The sequence below is a fragment of the Bufo bufo genome, chromosome 4 (assembly GCF_905171765.1).
Source record: "Bufo bufo chromosome 4, aBufBuf1.1, whole genome shotgun sequence".
Taxonomy (NCBI): domain Eukaryota; kingdom Metazoa; phylum Chordata; class Amphibia; order Anura; family Bufonidae; genus Bufo; species Bufo bufo.
The window spans coordinates 84,618,100-84,636,962 of NC_053392.1; the positions used below are offsets into that span (position 1 = coordinate 84,618,100).

The 18,863-nt window shown below is 41.3% G+C and overlaps 1 long non-coding RNA gene across 1 annotated transcript in view; it reads left to right on the forward strand.

Annotated features, from left to right (window-relative positions):
• The first annotated feature begins 211 nt into the window (after positions 1-211).
• The window catches only part of LOC120999950, a 28,174-nt gene continuing 9,522 nt past the window's right edge, over positions 212-18,863 (forward strand). The window contains exons 1-3 of the long non-coding RNA XR_005778700.1: positions 212-223; positions 3,299-3,313; positions 5,428-5,431. This is a non-coding gene — a long non-coding RNA (uncharacterized LOC120999950). The remainder of the gene's footprint in view (positions 224-3,298; positions 3,314-5,427; positions 5,432-18,863) is intronic.

Sequence of the window (18,863 nt, forward strand, 5' to 3'; positions counted from 1 at the left end):
TTAGAGACACTAAGGATACTGTCGTCAGGTTGCAGGAAATCCAAGTAAATTCACATACACTCATAGCGAGTCTTGATGTTGAGGCGCTTTATACCAGCATTCAACACCAACTTGGCATACAAGCAACACAATATTATTTGAATACAAAAGGGACACAGTACTATGAGCACAATAGTTTTGTTATTTCACTATTAACGTTTTTGTTGGAGCACAATTACTTTATGTTTAATGGGAAATATTATTTACAGGTCACCGGCACCGCTATGGGCACGATTTGTGCACCAAGTTTTGCTAATTTATTTTTAGGGTGGTGGGAAGATCGTATAGTTTTTAGGGACACTATGGAAAGATACACGCAACACATATTATTTTGGGGTCGTTATATCGACGATATTTTGATTTTTTGGTATGAAATTCACAGCCGATATACATAAAAATACCCTCAATTTCTTGGATCTAAAAATAAACCTGCAACCTGACGGCAGAATCCAAACCGAAATACATCGGAAAGCAACATCGACAAATAACCTGCTACACTGGCAAAGCTTCCATCCTGACTCTCTCAAGAGAGGAATCCCGGTGGGACAGTATCTCAGAGCCAGGCGGAACTGTTCCACCGAGGAAGCATTCCAAAAAGAATGCAGGATACTATACTTACGATTCTATGAGAGGGGATACTCCAAAAAATGCCTGCATCAAGCGTATAACAAAGCCAGAAGGACAGAAAGATTGGACCTGTTGACAAACAAAAAAACAAAAGAGGGAGAGAGGATTATACGGTGTATAGGAATGTACGATACAGAACACAGTACGATACAAAAAATCTTGAAACAACATTGGCATATCCTGCAGGCCGATATAGATCTACAACAAGTAATACCAAAATATCCAGCTATAACATTCAGAAGAGGACAAAACTTAAAAGAAAAGCTGGTTCACAGCCATTATCAATCCCATCAAACAGCTAAAAAAACTACATGGCTGTCTCACAATGGATCATACCCCTGTGGAGACTGTACCTTTTGTAGTAGGATGAAAATTACCAAAACCTTCACAAATCCAGTGGATGGGAAAAACTATGAAGTCAGGGATTACATCAATTGTAAGACAAAGGGGGTCGTATATGTCATCAGCTGCGAATGCCCTAAGCTATATGTTGGGAAGACTATCCAGGAGTTGAAAAGAAGGATATCAAAACATCTGAGTAGTATTAATACAGGAGAGGACACCAGCCTGGCCAGACATATGAGAGAAAAACATAAGGACCATGACACCGATTTTAAATTCTGGGGACTGATGAAAGTTAAATCAGGACCACGGAAAGGAGATATAGACAAAAAACTCCAACAAGAAGAAACCAAATGGATTTACCTATTAAATAGTCTAGCCCCGAGAGGGCTAAATGAGGGGTTCACGTACTCGTCCTTCCTGTAGGTATCATTATCCCCATCTAGGAAAAAAGAGAATAAAAACAAAATAGTACTATTAATAACTAAAATAGCAAAAGACACAATTTTGTATACAAAAAATAGAGCAACCTCCTCTACGGGAAGATCTATCAAAAAAGACAAAAGGGAAATAAAACAATGGAACCTCTATTGGAGAAAATGGCCACTTTGGAAAACCTCATTAACCTCTTTTAAATGGCTACCTCAAGAAAATCTCACAAGTCTACTGCACAAGAAATACGTAATGGAAACTATATATGTACTAAGGCTAGACATAAGGGGACAAAAGTGGGAGATACCACTGAAATGATAAAAATAAATGAATAAAAAAATAAAAAAATAAAAAATAAAAAATAAAAAAAGGAATGAAACCAACAGGATCAGAGGCAGATTGGGACGTGTAAGCAGATGTATATACAGGATACCTAACAAGGCGCTTCTGGTGGTCCCTGTCCTTGGGATATACCTATACCCCTGGACGTTCACTCTGCCAGCTATAGAGAAAAGGACTACGGTAGGTGGTGTATCCATTCCACTTTCTCCACCCCTGGTGATTTCCCTAGATTTGTTCCCCATTTTCCCCTTTCCCCCTCCCACCTCCCTTCCCCCCCCCCCCCCCCCTTTCCTCCCCAGTCTAGCCAAATAGAAGAAGATACAGTAAAAAGCACATTAGCATATGTATAAAAATAAACATGATGACTTATTGAGAAGGTAGTGAGGCTACATATTAGGCTGAATAAGGAACCACTCTAGCAGCATATACTTGGGGGCAGTCATCAATAGGGAGTAAACCTATAGTGGAAAGCGATTTGGGACATATTTACAGAAGAATAGATAATATCTGAGCTGGGCAACATTGAGTAAAAAGTAGGAGTAATATACAAGGTAACAATATGCCCATGCTAATATATTCCAATAATAATGAAGAACATCGGGACCTATAGACGTGAACATGGCAAAGGTAAGGCAGAGTATAAAGTAAAATATGGCTACAAACGCAGGATATGGGCAAATATCACCTGAAGAAAACTGAGTAGTAAGTACGATATGAATAATGATATCGCCAGAGCTGGAGCCTAAGTCTGCGGGCATGCGCCGTAGCTAAGTGTAAGATCCTGAATGGGAAGAGGCCGATAACTAAGTCGGAGGGCATGCGCACCAACACAGGCATCGGCGAACACCTAAGCCTACTGGACATGCGCAGAATCATCCGATGACGAGGACCAATCGGAAGGAGGAAAATAGGAGGTAGCTGATGTCGGGTAGGCGGAACCATGACGTTAGCAGGCGTTACCCGATGACGCGGACCAACTAGAATGTAGAAGATAGGAGGAAGCTGATGCTGGTGGGCGGCGGCCATGACGACAGCAGGCCGAGCCCTGTAACGCATCCAATCAACATCCTAGTAGAGACTCCCACCACGCCCCCTAGTGAGGCCCCAAGTAACCACGTCACCAACAAAGGTATTATAAGCCAGCCGTGAGGAGGACACGCTCACACTCTGCCCTAACCCCTGAAGACGCCGTGTAACGGCGAAACATGTCGGGGGGCAGCGTGAAGCTCTGATTTTATGGCAGTAAATCACTGAGGCTTATTAGCATAAGGGAAATGAATCGCACAGTGCATATTTAAACACAGGCAGCGCGCAGCCTGGTGGCACAAGTGTGCATCAACCTTACTAACCCAGTCAGGTGACAGCCCTGACAAGGTGGTCTATGTGACATATAAAGGCCAGTGATCACTGAAAGTTTTAAACCAATTAGTCATTCACACCAGTAATATTAAACAATAAGAATTAAAAGTTAAGTCTTAGTTAAGTAGGTAGGTGCAGGAAAACTGGTGATATTCAGTCCAAATGGACATTAGTAGTAGCGTATGTTGGTTAACACACCATATCCCTGCTCTTAAAGGGGAAGTACAAAAATTGTAGAAACAAGAAAACCACACAGATCGGTTCCTAGTATTATAAAACCCATGAGATAAAGAGATGACAGTCAATGAATATCTATCAGCAGATGTAGATCAGTTGTACAGTGTAAGGCACAACTCTGTTGAAACTATGTAGCATCTGGTGAATATCTGCTGCTCCCACCTACTTGGTCATTTGTAGAGAACCCAATCGTAATGATGAAAGAGTTAAAAATATCATGTTAGCGTGGTACTGCCAGTAAATGTATAAAGGAATTTCTTAAAAGAAAGTGTGCAAAGAGGAAGGATGGCCAGGGCCATATTTACAACAATGCACATAAGGGCATGAGCCTAGGGTGTTAGGGAGGAGGGGGCACCATAGTGCTGCTTCTCATGTCTCCTTATAACTAACTTTTGTTTATTGTGGCTACAATCAAGGAGATATAACCCTCACGCTGCTTACCTACAGCTAAAGTAACAGGAATCTCTTCAGGAAGGCAGTTTAAGAGTTAAGTCCCATGACTTGTTGCTGCAGTTAACAAAAGTGATAAAGCAACATCAGAGGAGTCAGGCGAAGAGAAAGATGAAGCCAGTATATGACCCATATCTATATTGCTAAATAGCAGAGAAGATTTCTCTGCCTGTCACACAGCAGACCATTCCATGATCCACACACTGATATCAAATTATTAACCCATTCAGCACCCTGCCATTTTACACCTTAAAGGGAACCTGTCACCAGTTGTATGGTGTCCTAACTAAGGGCAACATAAATAAGTGACTGATTCTCTTAGCAAAATGTTGGGTCACTTTCTTTAATTGACCCAGTCAATCTGCCAACATCTTGTATTGAATAGCTCCAGCTGATAATGATGAGTCATGAATATTTATGAGCTCCTGACTCTCCCCGCCTACCTGCTGCTGATTGACCGTTTTTTTCCATATGAATCAGCAGCAGGTGGGCAGGGGAGTGGCTATAGCTCTGAATTTTAAAAAACGCTGGACTCACTGACATCACGCTGGACTCAAATTAGCTCATTAGCATGTGGCATGCGGCATCTTTGTGTGTATATTATGAGGTAACCATCTGTCACACCAGTAAGTGAATACATCTAAGGCACTTTTTAGTAGTTAATGATTGTATATAATTAGTTAGATTATAATCAAATATCCACATGACAGGTTTCCTTTAAGGCCTCTTGCACACGAACGTTGTGCATACGTTCTGTGCCATGGCGGACCGCAATTTGCGGTCCCCAATGCACGGGCGGCAATACAGCCACAGGCACACAACGTCCGTGTGCAAGAAGCCTAAGGACAAGGCCATTTTTTGCAAATCTGACATGTTTCTCTTTATGTGGTGAAAACTTTAAAACACTTACTTATCCAAGCCTTTCTGAGATTGTTTTCTTGTCACATATTGTACTTCATGACAGTGGTAAATTTGGGTCAAAATATTTCATTTTTATTTATAAAAAAATACCAAATTTACCCAAAAATTCTAAAAATTAGCAATTTTCGAAATTTCAATGTCTCTACTTTTAAAACAGATAGTGATACATCCTAAAATAGTTATTACTTTACATTTCCCATATGTCTACTTCATGTTTGGATCATTTGGTAAATCACATTTTATTTTTTGGGGACGTTAGAAGGCTTAAGTTTAGAAGCAAATCTTAAAATGTTTAAGAAAATTTCCAAAACCCAATTTTTAAGGACCAGTTCAGGTCTGAAGTCACTTTGTGGGGCTTACATTTTGGCAGATTTTCCATTTTAATCCATTTTTTTCCAGTAGCAAAGCAAGGGTTAACAGCCAAACAAAACTCAATTATTATTACCCTTATTCTGTAGTTTACAGAAACACCCCATATGTGGTCGTAAACTGCTGTACGGGCACACGGCAGGGCGCAGAAGGAAAGGAGCACCATGTGGTTTCTAGAAGACTGGGATATTTTATTTCACTAGGATAATTTTAAGTTGCCATGTCACATTTGAAGACCCCCTGATTTACCCCAGAGTAGAAACTCCAAAAAAATTACCCCATTTTGGAAACTATGGGATAAGGTGGCAGTTTTGTTGGTACTATTTTAGGGTACATATTATTTTGTGAGGCAAGGTAACAAAAAATAGCTGTTTTGGCACTGTTTTTATTTTTTGTTTTTTACAATGTTCATCTGACAGGTTAGATCATGTGCTATTTTTATAGAGTAGGTTGTTACAGACGCGACAATACCAAATATGACTTTTTTTGTTTGTTTCAGTTTTACATACTAAAGCATTTTTAAAACAAATATTTTTTAGTGTCTCCATATTCTGAAAGTCACTTTTTTTTTTTTTTTTTTGGGCGACTGTCTTATGTAGCGGCTAATTTTTTTCGGTATGAGATGATGGTTTGAGTGGTACTATTTTAGGGTGCATGTGACTTTTTGATCGCTTGGTATTAAAACATTTTGATATGTAAGGTGACAAAAAATTGCTTTTTTGACAGTTTTTATAATTTTTTATTTTTTTTACGGTGTTCACCTGAGGGGTTAGATCATGTGATATTTTTATACAGCAGGTTGTTACAGACGCGGCGATACCTAATATGTATACTTTTTTATTTATTTAAGTTTTACACAATAACAGCATTTTTGAAACCAAAAAAATCATGTTTTAGTGTCTCCATATTCTGAAAGCCATTGTTTTTTAATTTTGTTTGGGTGATTGTCTTAGGTAGAGTCTCATTTTTTGCGGGATGAGATAACGGTTTGATTGGTATGATTTTTTGTGGTGCGTATGACTATTTGATCACTTGGTATTACACTTTTTCTGATGTAAGGTAACAAAAAAAAGACTTTTTAAAATTTTTTTTTTTTTTTACGGTGTTCATCTGAGGGGTTAGTTCATGTGATATTTTTATACAGCAGGTTGTTACGGACTCAGCAATACCTAATATGCATACTTTTTTTTATCTATTTGAATTTCACACAATAAAAGCATTTTTGAAACAAAAAAAATAATCATGTTTTAGTGTCTCCATATTCTGAGAGCCATAGTTTTTTTTTTTTTTTTTGGTGATTGTCTTAGGTAGGGTCTCATGTTTTGCAGGACGGGATGACAGTTTGATTGGTATGATTTTGGGGTGTGTGACTTTTTGATTGCTTGGTATTACACTTTTTGTGATGTAAGGTGACAAAGAATGGCTTTTTTTAACACCATTTTTATTTTGTTACAGTTTTCACCTGAGGGGTTAGTTCATGTGATATTTTTATACAGTAGGTTCTTACGGACTCGGCAATACCTAATATGTATACTACTTTTTTATTTAAGTTTTACACAATAACAGCATTTTTGAAACAAAAACAAATCATGTTTTAGTCTCCATATTCTGAGAGCCATAGTTTTTTTTATTTTTTGCCCAATTGTTTTATGTAGGGGCTTATTTTTTGCGGGATGAGGTGACGGTTTGATTGGTACTATTTTGGGGGGCATATGCCTTTTTGAATGCTTTGTGTTGCACTTTTTTGTGATGTAAGGTGACAAAAAAAGTATTGTTTTAGCACAGTTTTTATTTAATTTTTTTCTACGGCGTTCAGGTAAGGAGGTGGATTATGGGATATTTTTGTAGAGTCGGTCATTACGGATGCGGCAATACCCAATATGTCAGATTAATTTTTTTTCTTCTATTTTTTGTACAATTTTGTGTTTTATTTTGGGAATTTTTTATTTATTTATTTTTACTTGAAACTTTAATTTTTTAAATGATGAAAAACACTTTTATTTACTTTTTTTAATCCTTTTATTTTTGTCCCACTCTGGGACTTCAACTTCTGGGGTCTATATTGTAATGCACTGGCTGTCAGCTTTTGTGCTGACAGCCTGCCGGTGAGACTCAGCCTAAGGGCTGGATCTCACAGGCTTCCGTAGAAGGCAAACTCCGATGCCTATGGAAGGCATCTGGCTTGCCTTCTGTGCCATCGGGTCCCTGCCACTGCAGCGCGGGGAACCGATGGGGAAGCGGAGGGCACCCATACACTCCGCGAACCCTCTGCATGCCACGATCAGCTTTGACCATGACATACAAGGGGTTAACACGTCGGGTCCGTGGTCTGATCGGGCAGGCGCAGCTCCTGCACCCGCCCGATCAGCCCGCTGTACTTGTACGGCGCTGGTCCTTAAGTCACGTCCACCAGCGCCGTACATGTACGGCACGGGTCCTTAAGGGGTTAAAGCTCTTTAGTATCACTAAAAACAAAAATATAGCGGCCACAGAGTAAAGGTAGCAATGGACAGTACCTAGCAAGAGTTATGGCTCATTCAGATAAGCACTGCTAAAATCGTTAGGGTTCCAGCCTGTGAACATGAATGCATATTTATAAGGACCAGTCACAGATGATGTCCACGTCCTGTCTGTTTTTCTTGCAGACCCACTCACTTGAGTGAATGAATCAGAGCTGGATGGTGCATGCTATGATTTTTTGATGGAGATGCCTTTAGACTTAGGTTTATATTTTACTGGCAGATGTAAGGATACATTTAGATGAGACATTTTTAACCACACTGTCACAATTGCTTTAAAAAAGATGTTTTAAAACCACACTCCATTTTACCAGGTTTTGTGATGTGGTTATTTGCCATGCATTTAAAAATGTAAAATAAATGTCCTTCACTTGTATAAGCTGCATGGTCAAGAGCCATGCCATGACTAAGGAAAGGAAGTAACGCGTTGGCTGCAGTTTATCTACTGTATGCTTTTAGGATGTGTGCTGGACTGGACTTCATTTTTACATTGTGACCGTAGCTGAGGTGGTACCTTCCCATACCTGGGGTTGGGATGTCGAGATTAGTGTTCAGCGAATCGAAGTCCACGAAGTTGACTTCAATCCGAATTGAAGGGAAAATTAGATTCGCCACAAAGACACCACATGGAACATTATATAGCAGTACTGAACAGTAGTACTGTGGATAAAGCACTTTGGGTAAGAGAAAAAAAAACCTCAAGATTTGCTGCAGCAGCCTCTGTGTGTGTGCCTCTCTGCCTCTGTCTCTCGGCTCATCTTCCCCTCTCACTAGACTTATGTGCAGCATAACTGTGTTTGTCTCTCAGCAGCTCCTCCCTCGTTCACCTTAACTGTAATCTCCGCTGACCTCCTAATAAATCTGTCCATTGGACACAGCTTTATTTCAGTTATTTCAGAGAGTGCTGTGCAATATGGTTGTCATGATACGAGATTTGGATACTGAGTAAATGATCATGATACTCTATACCAAATCAATACTTAAAAAAAAAAAAAAAAAAAAAACACACATTATCCCCATCTTGTCCATTATGCTTGGAGGTACTTGATTGGATCATTTGCTATTGATGTGAGGGACATAGAGGTCCAAATGTATAAAACCATGTGCCTCACATTAAGGGCTCTTTCACACGAGCGGATGCTGTGCGGGTAATCCGCTGCGTGAAAGACAGTGAAGCCCCGTTCCGGACAGCAGGGACACGGAGCATTAACATGATTGATAATGCTCCATGCCTATGTGATCTTTTTACTACAAAATCACAGGGACACATTAATCTCACAGATTTTGTAGTAAAAAGATCAGTGCGGCACGGAGCATTATCAATCATGTTAATGCTCCGTGTCTCTGCTGTCCAGAGCGGGGCTTGGCAGTCTTTCACGCAGCGGATTACCCGCACGGCATCCGCTCATGTGAAAGAGCCCTAATAGTAACCTTATCAAGTTCCTCCTAACATAATGTGTTTAAAGGGGTTATCCGCCCATATATATTGATGACCTATCCTCGGGATAGGTCATCAATATCAGATTGTGGGGTCCGCAGCTGTTTTACACTGCACATCATCTTGGAAGTGCAGTATAATGACGAGTACTCACTCCATTTACTTGAAGCATGATTGGACGGCATAATCTGCTACCAGCAATGATTTTCGCAACCACTTAAAAGATTGCTAGTTCATCGAGCAATCAGCGGCACCTTTAGGCCCCTTTCACACGAGCGTGACGGATTCGTTCAGGGTGCGTTCAGTGAAACTCACACCATTTTGCAAGCAAGTTCAGTCAGTTATGTCTGCAATTGCGTTCAGTTGTTTAGTTTTTTCCGCGCGGGTGCAATGCCTTTTGATGCGTTTTTCACGCGCGTGATAAAAAACTGAAGGTTTACAAACAACATCTCCTAGCAACCATCAGTAAAAAACGCATTGCATCCAGACTTGCTTCCGGATGCAATGCGTTTTTTACTGAAGCCCCATTCACCTCTATGGGGCCAGGGCTGTGTGAAAAACGCAGAATATAGAACATGCTGTGATTTTCACGCAACACAGAACTGATGCGTGAAAAAAAACGCTCATGTTCACAGCCCCGTTCAAATTACGTTCACATCACTCACGGCACCCGCACAGAAAACTCGCTCGTGTTAAAGGATCCTTAGGCTGGGTTCACACGGGCGTCACGTTTTGACTCAGGATGCTTCGCGGCAAACCCGTGCGAGTAGGTAAGCAATTTCAGTCAGTTTTGACTGCGATTGCGTTCCGTTCAGTTTTTATCGTGCGGGTGCAATGCGTTTTGCACACGCGTGATAAAAAACTGAATGTGGTACCCAGACCCGAACTTCTTCACAGAAGTTCAGGTTTGGGTTCAAGGTTGTGTAGATGTAATTATATATATATATATATATATATATATATATATATATATGTGTGTGTTATAAGGGAAAATAATGGCTTCTGAATACAGAATGCTTAGTAGATCTATTGAGGGTGAAAAAATAAAAAAATATTAACTTACCTTCTCCTCTTGATCGCGTAGTTGCCGATCTCTTCTTACTTGTTTAATTATGAGCTGCCAGCTAAAGGACCTGTGGTGACATCACATGGTCCATCACCGTGGTGATGGACCATGTGATTAGATTATGTGATGAGCTCAGTGACGTCACCACAGGTCCTTTGACAATTGGAGGAGGTGAGTTAATTTCTATTTTATTTTTTAACCTTGTACTAAGCATTCTGTATTCAGAATGCTATTATTTTCCCTTATAACCATGTTATAAGGGAAAATAATTACATCTACACAACACCGAACCCAAACCTGAACTTCAGTGAAGAAGTTCGGGTCTGGGTACCACATTCAGTTTTTTATCACGCGCGTGCAAAACGCATTGCACCCACGCGATAAAAACTGAACGGAACGCAATCGCAGTCAAAACTGACTGCAATTAGGTACCTACTCGCGCGGGTTTGCCGCAATGCACCCAGGACGCATCCTGAGCCAAAACGTGACGCCCGTATGAACCCAGCCTTAAAAATAAAAAATTAATTAACTCACCTCCTCCAATTGATCACGTAGCTGCCGGTCTTCTGTTCTTTCTTCAGGACCTGTCAAAGGACCTGTGGTGATGTCACTGAGCTCATCACATGGTCCATCACCACGGTGATGGACCATGTGATGTGACGTCATCACAGGTCCTTTAGCCGGCAGCTTATGATTAAAGAAGTAAGAAGAGATTGGCAACTACACGATCAAGAGGAGGAGGTGAGTTAATATTATTATTTTTTTTAACCCTCAATTGACCTTCTACTAAGCATTCTGTATTAAAGAATGCAATTATTATCCCTTATAACCATGTTATAAGGGAAAATAATACAGTGAATAAACTTTCATCTTAGCAACCATGCGTGAAAATCGCACCGCATCCGCACTTGCTTGCGGATGCTTGCGATTTTCACGCAGCCCCATTCACTTCTATGGGGCCTGTGTTGCTTGAAAACCGCACAATATAAAGCATGCTGCGATTTTCACGCAACGCACAAGTGATGCGTGAAAATCACTGCTCATGTGCACAGCCCCATAGAAGTGAATGGGTCCGGATTCAGTGCGGGTGCAATGCGTTCACCTCACGCATTGCACCCGCACGGAAATCTCGCCTGTGTGAAGCCAGCCTTACACAGACAGAGCATCGCTAACGAGCATTCCTATGTCAGTATGGAACCAAGCAGGGAATAAAAGTATCAACATTTCGATACCAGATGCAACCCTACTATTGATGCTTATAAATAACAGGAATGTAATACATAATGGGGGACATCTATCAATAATGGCGTAATTTGTGCAAAAAGAAATACTAACATCGCAAATCAAAAGTTGTGATTTCTTTCACCTCATATATCAAAAGGTGCACATCACTGTTAAAATTAGACTTTTTTTAAAAACTTGATCATCCACCTATTTCTCTTGATTTGCGACATTTTAACTCCAATAGCACTAACATTTTGTGGAATGACACTTTACTGACAGAACCCTGTTGATTTGCTCATTTATATTAGTGAAAAATAAACGCATCCTATTGAAGCTACTTTCACACTCGCGTTTTGGCTTTCCGTTTGGGAGATCCGTTCAGGGCTCTCACACGCGGTCCAAAACGGATCAGTTTTGCCCTAATGCATTCTGAATGGAAAAGGATCCGCTCAGAATGCATCAGTTTGTCTCCGATCAGTCTCCATTCTGCTGTCCGCTTGACGAAACTGAGCCAAACGGATCCGTCCTGGCACACAATGTAAGTCAATGGGGACGGATCCGTTTTCACTGACACAATCTGGCACAATAGAAAACGGATCCGTCCCCCATTGACTTTTAATGGAGTTCATGACGGATCCGTCTTGGCAATGTTACAGATGATACAAACGGATCTGTTCATGACGGATGCAGGCGGTTGTATTCTTGTAACTGATGCGTTTTTGCAGATCCATGATGGATCCGCCCAAAACGCGAGTGTGAAAGTAGCCTAACACTTACCTATCACTTGTCCCCACAATGAGTTGTTTTTTATTTTCATAAATGCGACTTTTTGACAAAAAGTTGCTTTCTTTATGTCATGAATGCAACTTTTTAGACAAAACACCACCACATAAGCTGGCTTAATTGTCCGCTTCAATCTAAGGCATTTCTGCAGATAAGAGGATGATAAATGAGACTTAATATGCGCCAATTTGATAGCCCCGCCCACTTTGACATTTATAATTCCTTTCTGGCGTGATGCATTCTTTATGGTGAAAATTCTGGAGAAAACAGTTGATATATTTGGCGCAAATCAAAACGCCATTCTTTTTTACGCATTTTACACCATCATTCTGGTGCAACATGCTTAGTAAGTGTCCCCCCAATGTGTCTTTTTATACTTTGTGCCTGTACGCCAACAGTTTTTAGGTTTTTTTTAACTTTTAGTAGCATTTTTAGTTTGACTCTACAGATCTTCCCAGATTTTCCTGGAAGCCACTTGCAAGATCAATCATCTTATCTCTCTTTTTTCTATTTTCCCCTTGCGCCAAAGACTTCAAAACTTAAAAGAATACATTGCTCCTGCATATGGAACGTTCCGTACATGCCCCGGGCTGGCGGTATTAGTGTGTCCTGGTTTCACATGAATGATAAGCTTCAGCTTAATCTTTCCTGTGACTGTAACACAACATAAGAATGTGCTAGATTTCAGCTGTATGTGTCACTAGGAAGATGATTTAACCCTTTGGATTTTTGGATCTTTAGGGTGATTTTGCAAGCAGTTTCGGTTGGAAAACCGAGACCTACAAGGTTGGAGGAGAACTGTGAAGTTTCTATTCTTCTGTTCATTATTTCTTATGCACTGTGGTGCTAAATGAAGGCTTTGTGTTCCAGCTTATTAGATAGTAATTACAGGGGTGTCACAGTGGTGTGTGGGAGACTGAAAGAGGTAGTCCAAGTTTAGGAAATTAACAGTTATTCCAGAAATGCTAAGAAACTTTGTTTTACTTTTTTTCTGTGCATTTAATATTCATTATGGTAATGAAAATTGAAATGGGATTACCTCATTCAAATATTTCAGGAATTCTGAAACCTGAGACACCAAATAAATCCATCTAGTGTAAAACAGTCGTAGAAGACAGGTAGAAGGGGGATGGAGGGGGATGCAGCTGCAGCTACTCAGTGTTTTAGTGAAACGGCATGAGGTAGGGAGTGGGAATGGGAGCAGCAGTGGGGAGATAGCTGATTTGCTCAGAATGCACAACACAGCTCTTACATCAGACTAGTAAAGCCCACCCTCAGAGATAAAATGTGCATTTACATCATATGAACAGTGCACTGGTCTACCCTGTGTGAAAACTGGGTGCACGACCACGACTTGTTAATAAAAACTGGTGAAATACATGAATCAGTTTGGCTATTCTACATTTAGGCCTCATGCACACAACCGTTTTTTTTTTGCGGCCCGCAAAAACGGGTTCCGTTTTTCCGTGACCGTTTTATCGTCCGTGGGTCTTCCTTGATTTTTGGAGGATCCACGGACATGAAAAAAGTCGTTTTGGTGTCCGCCTGGCCGTGCGGAGCCAAACGGATCCGTCCTGACTTACAATGCAAGTCAATGGGGACGGATCCGTTTGACGTTGACACAATATGGTGCAATTGCAAACGGATCCGTCCCCCATTGACTTTCAATGTAAAGTCAGGAGTTAATATACCATAGGATCTGAGTTTTCTCCAATCCGATGGTATATTTTAACTTGAAGCGTCCCCATCACCATGGGAACGCCTCTATGTTAGAATATACCATCGGATTTGAGTTAGATTGTGAAACTCAGATCCGACAGTATATTCTAACACAGAGGCGTTCCCATAGTGATGGGGACGCTTCAAGTTAGAATATACTACGAACTGTGTACATGACTGCCCCCTGCTGCCTGGCAGCACCCGATCTCTTACAGGGGGCTGTGATCAGCACAATTAACCCCTCAGGTGCCGCACCTGAAGGGGTTAATTGTGCGTATCATAGCCCCCTGTAAGAGATCAGGGGCTGCCAGGCAGCAGGGGGCAGACCACCCTCCCTCCCCAGTTTTAATTTCATTGGTGGCCAGTGCGGCCCCCCGGCCCCCCCTCCCTCCCTCCCTCTATTGTATTATCATTGGTGGCCAGTGTGCGGCCTCCCCCGGCCCCCCCTCTATTGTATTAATATCATTGGTGGCCAGTGTGCGGCCTCCCCTCTCCCCCCCCCGATCATTGGTGGCAGCGGAGAGTTCCGATCGGAGTCCCAGTTTAATCGCTGCGGCTCCGATCGGTAACCATGGCAACCCGGACGCTACTGCAGGCCTGGTTGCCATGGTTACTTAGCAATATTACAATATTAGAAGCATCATACTTACCTGCTGCGCTGTCTGTGACCGGCCGGGAGCTCCTCCTACTGGTAAGTGACAGGTCTGTGCGGCGCATTGCAGTAGGAGGAGCTCCCGGCCGGTCACAGACAGCGCAGCAGGTAAGTATGATGTTTCTAATATTGTAATATTGCTAAGTAACCATGGCAACCAGGCCTGCAGTAGCGTCCGGGTTGCCATGGTTACCGATCGGAGCCGCAGCGATTAAACTGGGACTCCGATCGGAATTCTCCGCTGCCACCAATGATCAGGGGGGGGGGGGGAGAGGGGAGGCCGCACACTGGCCACCAATGATAATACAATAGAGGGAGGGAGGGGGGGGCGGGGGAGGCTGCACACTGGCCACCAATGATATTACAATAGAGGGGGGGCCTGGGGGGCCGCACTGGCCACCAATGAAATTAAAACTGGGGAGGGAGGGGGGTCTGCCCCCTGCTGCCTGGCAGCCCCTGATCTCTTACAGGGGGCTATGATACGCACAATTAACCCCTTCAGGTGCGGCACCTGAGGAGTTAATTGTGCTGATCACAGCCCCCTGTAAGAGATCGGGTGCTGCCAGGCAGCAGGGGGCAGTCATGTACACAGTTCGTAGTATATTCTAACTAGAAGCGTTCTCATCACTATGGGAACGCCTCTGTGTTAGAATATACTGTCGGATTTGAGTTTTCGGATCCGTCTGCATGAAAGTAGCCTACGGACACGGATCACGAACACGGATGCCAATCTTGTGTGCATCCGTGTTTTTTCACGGACCCATTGACTTGAATAGGTCCGTGAACCGTTGTCCGTCAAAAAAATAGGACAGGTCTTATTTTTTTGAAAATAGGACAGGTCATATTTTTTTGACGGACAGGATGCACGGATCACGGAGGCGGATGACAAACGGTGCATTTTCCGAGTTTTCAACGGACCCATTGAAAGTCAATGGGTCTGCAGAAAATCACGGAAAACAGAACAACGGCCACGGGTGCACACAACGGTCGTGTGCATGAGGCCTTATTATAATATCTAAAATTTGCTATGGTTTGATTGTGATTTTTGTTATGTTATTATAGTTACATCTTATTAGAGATCGCCTTGCGGTTCGCCCAGAGGTCATTTCATGGCGAACTTTGCTCGTTCGCGGTTCGCCAAACGGGCGAACATATGGCGATGTCCGCCGGCGCCATATTCTTTTACATTGTGAAGAACTTTGACCCATGACACATCTATCAGGTGGTACAGGACAGCCAATTGAGATGTTTCAGCACATGGACATACCCCCTACCTTATAAATAAACCTGATCTGGCCGCCATTTTACATTCAGTGTTTTGCCAGAGTAGGGAGAGGTTGCTGTGTGGAGCAGGGACAGACTGTTAGGGACACCAAACACTAGCTAATAAGGTCACAAAAGTCATTTTAAGGACTGGTATAGGTGTGCAATCGATAGGTGTGACATACTGAGGGGTGTAATATACTTATAATATACTTTCTAACATAGAAAGTATATTATAGTGCATTTGTATTGTGCAGCAGTTGTGTGCGGTTCTGCTGCGATACCGCAGCTACACAGAGGGACAAACGCTATTGGAACAAATAATTTCTACTGGTGTGATATACCAGTTGCCCCACAAAAAAACTGATTGAAGCGGGGGTGCTATATACCAATAATATACTTTCTATATAGTGCATTTGGGTAGTGCAGCATTTGTTTGCGGTTTAGCTGCGTTACCTCAACTACAGATAGTGACAAACGACATTGGAACAAATAATTTCTACTGGTGTGATAAAAAAAAAGTGGGCTACAGTAAAATTTTTATCCATTGACCGCATAATGTACCTCAAGCCACATAATCACAATTTCTTTTGTCAGGTGAATGCCTAATTTTTAAGGCCCGTATTCCTGTGGCCTAAAGTTACATTTTTCAGGGCTCCAACAGGGCACATTTCAGAGAATTTCCCTTTAAAACGCATAAAAATGTCCCCTGATACATATTTTTTGTTTGAATTTTTGCCATTGATCCACCTCTAGTATGTTACTGTCCATGTTGTGGGACTATTTGTGTACTTCTAGTAAGTATTTGGTGGCTGCAGATATGAGCTGAAGGTTTTTTAGGTTCGCCTGCCATTAAAGTGAATGGGGCCCGCCGCGAACTTGTGGTTCGCGAACATTTGATCGTGTTTGCGAACCGTCCTTTCGATGTTCGTCCATCACTAGATCTTATTGTTCCCGCTAAACAAACGTATTTGGCAGCAGAGTCTGCTGCTGCCCATTTTCCTGCTGCCTCTAGTTCAGCTCCCATTTCTCAGCATTTTTTCTTGGCATTGTGGCAAATACCGCAATAATACACGCAAATGCTCCCTGTAGGTGTAAAAGCTAAATTTAGATTCATTAGCAAAATTCTAAAATTCCCCCATACTAATATTAAAAGACAAGGGCAAACTGGGTTATGCCCCCATTGATATGCTGGGCAAACTGGGATATGCCACATTGTCTGAGATGTGAATACCCCTTTAACCACTTCCTGACCGCCCATAGGATATAAACGTCCTATGGGCGGTTGTTTATCTCTAAATGGACATTCTAAAACGTCCATTCAGAGATGGCAGCTGCACGCTAATCGTGCAGCTGCCGAGCGGGGGCCCTGCTGTCAGCTACAGCAGGACAACCCAGAGAGTAGGCAGGGACAGTTCCCAGGTGTCCCTGTCTTCTAGATCGCTGTATACACAGCGCTCAACGAGCGCTGTGTATACAGATCAGGAAGCGCTATGAAGTTAAATGTCCCCCAGAGGTCTTGTACGACCTTATGGGGGACCCAAAGTGAAAAAATGTTAAAAAATTAAAATAAAAAGGTTTCACATGTAAAAAAAATTTTTCCCAATGAAGTAATTTAAAAAAATGTTAAAACTGGAAAAAAAAATTAATATACATATTTGGTATTGCCGCTTCCATGACGGTCGGCTCTATAAATATATCACATGATCCACCGCATCAGATAAACACCATAAAAATAAGAAAAAAATGTGCAAAAAAAAGCCATTTTTGTCACCTTACATCACAAAAAGTGCAACACCAAGTGATCAAAAAAGGCGTATGTCCCACAAAATGGTACTAATAAAACCGTCACCTCATCCCGCAAAAAATGAGCCCCTAGATAAGAAAATCACTCAAAAAATAAAAAAAACTATAGCTCTCAGAACATGGAGACATTAAAACATAATTTTTTGTTTTAAAAATGCTATTATTGTGTTAAAGTGAAATAAAAAAAAAAAAGTATACATATTAGGTATCGGCGTGTCCGTAACAACCAGCTCTTTAAAAATATCACATTACCTAACCACTCACATTGTAATAAAAATAAAATAAAAACCGTGCCAAAAAAGCCATTTTTTGTTGCCTAACATAACATAAAGTGTAACACCAAGCGATTAAAAACACGTATGACCCCCAAAATAATACCAATCAAACCGTAACCTCAAGTCAAAAAATAAAAAAGCCATGGCTCTCAGACTATGGAGACACTAAAACATCATTTATTTAGTTTCAAAAATGCTATTATTGTGTAAAACTTAAATAGATACGAAAAAGTATACATATTAGGTATTGCCACGTCCGTAACGATTTGCTCTATAAAAATATCACATGAATTAACCCCTCAGGTGAACACTGTAAAATAAATAAATAAAAATTGTGCTAAAACAACCAATTTTTTGGTCACCTTGCACCATAAAGTGTAATAATGAATGATCGAAAAATTATATGTACCCAAAAATGATACCAATAAAAACATCAACACCTGCAAAAAACGAGCCCCTGCACAAGACAAATGGGAGAAAAATATAAAAATATGGCGTTCAAAATATGGAGACACAAACATAATTTTTTTTTTCAAAAATGCTTTATTATGTAAAACTGAAACAAACAAAGTAGACATATTTGATATCATTGCTCCCGTAACAACCTGTTTCATAAAAAAAGCGCATGATCGACCCTGTCAGATGAATGTTGTAAAAAATAAAAACCGTGCCAAAACAGCCATTTTTTGGTTACCTTGCCTCACAAAAAACGTAATATAGAGCAATTCAAAATCGTATGTACCCCAAAATAGTACCAATAAAACTTGCACCTCATCCCCTAGTTTCCAAAATGGGGTCAACTTTTGGGAGTTTCTACTGTAAGGGTGCATTAGTGGGGCTTCAAATGGGACATGGCATCTAAAAACCAGTTCAGCAAAATCTGCCTTCCAAAAACTATCCTTTAATTCTGCGCCCTGCCCTGTGCCCTTACATCAGTTTACGACCACATGTGGGGTGTTTATGTAAACCACAGAATCAGCGTAATAAATATAAAGTATTG